Below are 6,969 nucleotides of genomic sequence, written 5' to 3'. Positions count from 1 at the left end.
GAGAACAAATTAACCTTGTTTAACAAGTAGTTTTCAATTTGTGTTCAAGTGCTTTTCCACACTCTGCCATCTCCAGTGGAGTAACACGGCCTTATTTCATCCACCCTATTACATATGACATATACTTAATGCTACAGCTTTGGGAAGCACCTCTCACCTGCTGCACGGACCCTAGGAGGAGGCACTATCATTGCACTCAAAGTATATGTGAAGCCACAGGTCTGGTTATCTGAGGTCTGCTTTGTTCTTTTGTGCTCTACAAAGTACAAAAAAAACCCATGGCCATTGCCACCTTTCACTTTGATTTCTTTGGCCTGTTCCCTTGAAAGGCTTGTTCAAATGATTATTGCAAAGACAGCAGAGAAACCTGCAGCAGAAACCCAGCTTTTGGTTGAGCTGAGGCCAAACTGAGCTACATCTTTACTGCAGAATATTTCTGCGGCTGCAGTTAATTCTTGTTGGGATGTGGGGTCAGACCTTTGGCTATTATAAATCAGCATAGCTCTGTTCAGGGAGATGGTTTTTATCAGATGAATATCTGGATTCACATTCTCACCATTTCTCTGAGAATTAGCATTTCTGGGTAATGCTCCTTCTATATAGGGTTAGTGTACATTAAAGCTACAGTGAGGTGCTGTCTTTTAGGCTCTCCCCTTGGAAAATTTGGTTCAGATCTGGCTCCCATTATAGGCACAATGACTTGCAGGAAATCTCTCTGATCGTTGAAAGTAATTAGCTACTTACCAGTCAGCTGTAGTAGACCATACATTAAAACAAGATAGCTTGACCTTCTACAGGTTTTCACTATTAAGTAAAAGCAGAGGCAAAGGCATTTACTAGGTGCAGCTTAGTCCCCATGCCAGCTTACCTGCAGTAACTTGTCCTTTCACTCTAGTCCCTAGTCAGGTCTTCAAAATAGGACTTCAGTGTGGCTTTTTATCACTGTTAAAGCCACATTAAACAACAAACACACAAGCTTCTTGCACACCAGACTTAACTGGTGAGCTGTAATAGATTTGGGAAGCTACATGGTGTCTCCCATATTCATTTCTTTCTCCCTCAGCAGCAAAACTAGACAGCACCATGTTACTTCTTTTTCTAATCAAGTTAATTTTGGTGCCTTCTGTTCTGAGCTCAGAGACAAGATACTTGTCTTTGCCCTGTTGCAAATAAATATTTACACCCAAAATAGAAGCTCCCATCCACCTACACCTGCCTGTTACAAACCCCTACATTCTAAGCTTAATGTAAGTTAGCAGTGTCCCTTTAATCAAAATTTAATGCTTGCTTTCAGTCTCCTCAAAGCACTTAAAATCTAGAGGCTTTAGAAGGGAGAGAATCATTAGCATGACTGTCCTACTCTGCTCCCCGGCGAATGGGAAGTTTGACCATGGGGTGTTAGGCAAATGTAGGTTTTGGGTTGCTCTCCACAGAGCTCTGTTTCAGGATCAGACTGACAGACTTTTGCTCTTTTTGCTGCTCACAGGGAGGAGGGTGCAGAGCTATCTATAAATCTGCCTGAGAACTAGATGCAGCCAACACTTTTCTTCAGAAGTTCAGAGGAGGCCCCTGCTTGCACCTGCCAGCTCTGTACAGGCAGGTACTAAAATTCACATCTGAGTATGTCAGAAATACTGCATTCAGCTGTCTTAACTTCTGTCACAGGCATATCTGCTAAGAGGGGAATCAGCCAATTAGTCTAGGATGTTCAGAAGAGCTCAGATCCTGCTCAGTCGTTCCGATTCCTGGACCTGTGAGAAGCCTGGCTTGCAGCTTGGCAGCTGAGCGCTTGGAAAGCTGGCTATGAGCCCCGCTGAAAATTTGGCCTTGACTCTGCAAATATGCAGCTTAGAAACCCCCATAAGGAGCAGCCAGTCTGATCCTAAGCATAAGCCAAGTTCATCACAGCTTCATGAAAAAATAACACCTTCTGGGGTTTTTGCCACACACAGCAAAGTACAGTGTTGCAGAAATATTTTGTAGGCAGCTTTCTGTACAATAACCTGGTGCTCTGCAGGCACAGCTACCTAATATTGATCCGGGTGCTTTTTTCAGCACAGTGTCACATTTTGTGTTGCTATGAAGGAGTGTGATATGTTTTATATTTTAATAAACTCCATTGCTTTCTTCTCAAACCAATTCCTTTTCCTTCCAAATCCCCTTCAGCCACGGCGATCTTGGGTTATATGGCACTATTTCTTTGTTGCAAAACTTCATAAACACAGATGTATATGGGTACCTGTAGCCTTATTTTTTTTCTGTTAAACACCAATAAAAGTGTATCTGGACAGATAGCTAGTTATTTGAATGTACCCCTAATTTTTAATGTACAGTTTAGGTTGTACCTATCGAGGAATATCCAAAGCCTCATGTGCGCATATGCTCTCTCTCTGTCTCTGTTCCTCTCCCTTTTGCATTTAAAATGTGTAGTAATGTGCTGGACTTTTACCTTTGGAGAATTTGGTTCAAAATTGACTTACATTGTAAGCAAAATTGAGTTGCCGAGGATCATTCTAATTATCGAAAGTATTTGCCTAATCTTTAGCACGTTATAGCATGGTCATTACCATTTGCAGTATGTTACAGTGTCGTGGTTTAGCCCCAGCCAGCAACCCAGCACCACGCAGCCGCTCGCTCACTCCCCCCTGGTGGGACGGGGGAGAGAATCAGAAGAGTAAAAGTGAGGTAACTCATGGTTTGAGATAAAGACAGTTTAATAGGTAAAGCAAAAGCTGTGCTCACAAGCAAAGCAAAACAAGGAATTCAGTCGCTCCTTCCCACGGGCAGGCAGGTGTTCAGCCATCTCCAGGAAAGCAGGGCTCCATCACACGTAACGGTTACTTGGGAAGACAAACATCATGACTCCAAATGTCCCCCCTTCCTTCTTCTTCCCCCAGCTTTCTATACTGCGCATGACGTCATACGGTATGGAATATCCCTTGGGTCAGTTGGGGTCAGCTGTCCCAGCCTTGTCCCCTCCCAGCTCCTTGTGCACCCGGCAGAGCACGGGGAGCTGAAATAGTCCTTGACCAGTGTAAGCGCTACTTAGCAACAACTAAAACATCTCCACATTATCACCACTCTTTCCAGCAAAAATCCAAAACATAGTCTCATACTAGCTACTACGAAGATATTTAACTCTATCCCAGCTGAAACCAGGACATACAGTTATAGCTTTTAAAATATGTTCACAGCAGGGCACTACCTTGATAGCTTCTGTAGTGAAAACCAGTGTGAGGGGAGTATATGCTGCATGTAATACAGCGTAATAATCTAAAGGGCAGTAAACTTGGTTCAGTGAATGAGCAGTAGATCACCGTGCAAAACTGAATAATTTTACATTGTTTTAAGATGTACTTACCTATACAGAAAACACATCCAAAGGGATTGTTACCTTCCTGACTTCTTGAATAAGGAAGGCATTTATGGAGAAGCAGGGTAAGGAGGCATGGGGAGAAGGCAGGAGACAGCTCCTTTCATAGACTTAGCACGAAGATATGGATACACTTAACTGAAGGGGGAAGGGGGATGTTTTCTTCTGCCTTCATGTGATGAAAATAAAAAGTGATCAGGATAGATTTTTGTTATCCTCTGGGCATTAAAAGCTTAAATGCAAAATGCATAACTTATTATATCTAGCCAACTCTTAGGGGTAAATAGGCAGTATGGGGAATTAGTTGTTGTTAATTGGACTTCTGAGCTGAATTCCCAGGGTGCTGCACTGCAAGCATACCCCTTTTGTCTTAATATTGAAATAGGGAGAAGCCAGTTCTGTGACAGATTCATTCCAGTATAGAACAGCAGAGCACACTAAATCATCTTCACCCAAATACTTAGTTGCATTTGTTGAATGTAAATATTTTAGGAGGTATTTGGTTTTCCATTGACCATTTTAAAACTGCAAGGCAGATCTTCAAGAAGCATAAATTGCCTAATTGTTCTGTAACATCTGAAGATATGGCTTGCTGTTTCTTAAGCCATCATTTAAACATATAAAACACTTTATGTGAAATTTGAGGTGCTTGATTCTGCTGCCGGTGAATTAAACTCTTCAGAACTGCACAGCAGTGACTGTAGTTTCAGTGATACAATTTTATTACAAACAAGAAGTGCAATTTTGAAAACTGTATTTTGTGTTGTTTTGTCAACATCATGCACAGTATTTCTTCTTTAGAAAGTTTTAATAACAATCACAAAATAAACCCAAAGATGTCTCACAGATCTGGGAGATGAAGAAAAAATAGTTTTTGCTTCAGGCTTTTGTTCTAGGAGCCAGTCCAGTCTGCACACGCAGTAAAAAGTGATAAAGTAGCAATCTGCTGAGCAGAGGCCACAGGTCACACATCTCCTTTAAGACCCTGTTGTAGATGATCCTCCTTGCATAGCTAATTGCCACTGGTATAATCCAAAAGGTAACAGAAAAGCCCAGGCTAGCCTTGCATGTTCCTGTCAGTAAAACATCACAAAGAAATGTTCCTAGTGCTCCTGAGGTGCTCAGAAAAATAACCTAGGCTGATGTTTAAAAGAATTATAAACCCCTTAGAGAACCTAAGCAGCAAAACCTTCCTGTATCTCTTAATGTATCTTCAAATCATGAACACAAATATATTTTTTTAAAGGTACACTGATGCACGATTGACTTTTCATTATTCTTTACCTTTCCCCTCACCCTGGTACGATCAACGTTTGCCATGGTAGGTAGCCCTTCCTATTTTAAAGAACAAAGCAACAGCAAAATATCCAAAACACCAGATCCCTTTGACACTTAACCTCTTGCTTGATAGTTTGGTCCCAGTCAATTCAAATGGGGTTTATTGTTCATTGGACTCGAAATGGAGACTAGCCTATAACTTTCTCACCTGTCCATGGGATCCATGTCAATTTATGGCAGCTGGTTTTGAGTCATTTCTTGCGGTAAGCAACTCCGTGGAAAGGAGCAGCTACTCCTATTGTTTAGTGTTTACTACTCTCCCAAAACTTCTGCAAAAAAAGAGAATTGCATGCTAATTCTCTTCACAGGATCCCAGAGATTTTATTAAATAGTAACATTAATTACTCTTATTTTAAAACTGGGAAAGTTGGACTTAGACTAGTTAGCACTAGCTTTTAGGTAACTAGATTGCCAAGGTGTTTGGGAGGTCACACTGAGCCACCCAACGACACTACATTACAGACACCCAAAATCATGGTGACTACCATCAGTGCCCACACAGCTGATTACACTGCCATTAATGAAGTGATCTACCCAAGTCTTCCATAGGAAACCATGTTGGCAAGGGTGCTTTGCCCTTTGAGCCTGGGTGCAGGATGCTGGGAGGCACATCATCCCCATACATCAGGAGAAATGCAGCCATAACCCTCGCCTCGGGTGGCTGCTGTTGGGAGAAGGACCAGCGAGGTGACGACCCCAAGAAACTCTGGAGACGTGTCCAGCACGAGTTATTCTGGAGACGTGAGCTGCCTACAGCATTATACACATTGCTGGGAAAAGATTGCCTCTGTGCCCTTGATGCCTGGATGGCCAGACGGCTTAGACGTGAGCAGCAGACAGGATTTACCTTGCATTTGACACTGAGGATGAAATAGAGTTTTCACAGCCTGGAAGAGCTGCACAGAGCCCCTTTATTTTTTATTGCTCCGCACTGCAGATGGGTGGACCAACATAACACCACTGCCCCAGGAGGACCAACACAGGAGACGTCGTAGGCCAGGAACCCTTACTTCATCTCAAAGACTGGATGAAAAGCAGCCATGAGCCTCCACCATGCAGAATCCACATCTCAGCTGCGTGTCTGCCCATGGGCTTGGCACCCTGCTCCATCTTAAACGCTTGCCGCAGGGTGGGGGGGGAGTGCGCACAAAGCCTATTTAATTAGGCATTGTGTAGGAAGGATGAACTCCATCCCAAGTGAGATGGAGGACTGCATGTCTCCTCCAGATGGTGGGATTTTTTTTTTCTAAGGCAGGAGAAAGTAAGCAGGTGTGAGTACAGGGCCTACCTGTATTGGTTTTAATCAGCAACTTTAAGCAAACTCAGTGTTCTCATCAGAAAAGGGGAAAAATAAACAGCTGAGCACTGTGATTCATTTACACTTCAAATATACTTTGAGTTGGTTATTCCTCAATTAATCAAATAGCTGGTGTATCCCTAAAGTAGTATAAAGTGACACGCTGTGTGAAATCAATTTTCCCTTCCAAAATCATTAAATTCAGTAGCCTGTGACTACATTTCTGCTAATTCTAGTACCGGTCCTTTCATCCTCCATTAACTTTGGCACGCCTAACAGGCTGTCAAAAATAATTTCCCAGAACGTAAATAATTCAGAAATTAAAAATTAATAAATAATAACAGAGAGCTACTGGGAGATAGACTGGGTCAATTAGTCAGCTCTGCATTCTGTTTCTTCGCAGCAGGGGGGCAGCCACATTCGTTACTAGAATCTTTCCTCCGATTCCTAGGTCTGATTTACGGCTCTTCATTACTGGATCCAGTCAGACACAATTACCTCCATCACTATCTCAGTTCCTAACTTCAAAGAAACACACATTTTCTTGTCTGCTTTTTTCCTCCTTGCAGCAGCCTCAGCTTGACGTCCCTGGAATTTCTTCCACGCGGACTAATTAATAAGACTTTGACTTATCATATTCACTTCTCTTCTTTGATGTCCTACCTTAGTCAATCATCCTATTTAATTAGAATTTCAATGATAACTTTACTTATCTCGTGGCTAGATGTAAATTAAAATAACGGGATTTTAATTCTCTTTCTCACGGGGTTATGACATTTCTGACAGAAAAAGTTTCAACCCAAATATGATGTTATGTACTTCCTATGCTGGGAGTGCATTCCACTAAATTGTTTTTCCCTTTGCTACAAAATAATTTTGCTTGTTTAACAAGCTCCACTGAAATGGAAATGAACTACAGTTTCTCGTAACGTAATTTGCACAGGTCCATGTTGTGGAAGGT

This window comes from Phalacrocorax aristotelis, chromosome 4, assembly GCF_949628215.1.
Source record: "Phalacrocorax aristotelis chromosome 4, bGulAri2.1, whole genome shotgun sequence".
Classification (NCBI taxonomy): Eukaryota; Metazoa; Chordata; class Aves; order Suliformes; family Phalacrocoracidae; genus Phalacrocorax; species Phalacrocorax aristotelis.
The sequence above is the reverse complement of the archived record's forward strand: the minus strand, read 5'-3'. Positions refer to the sequence as shown.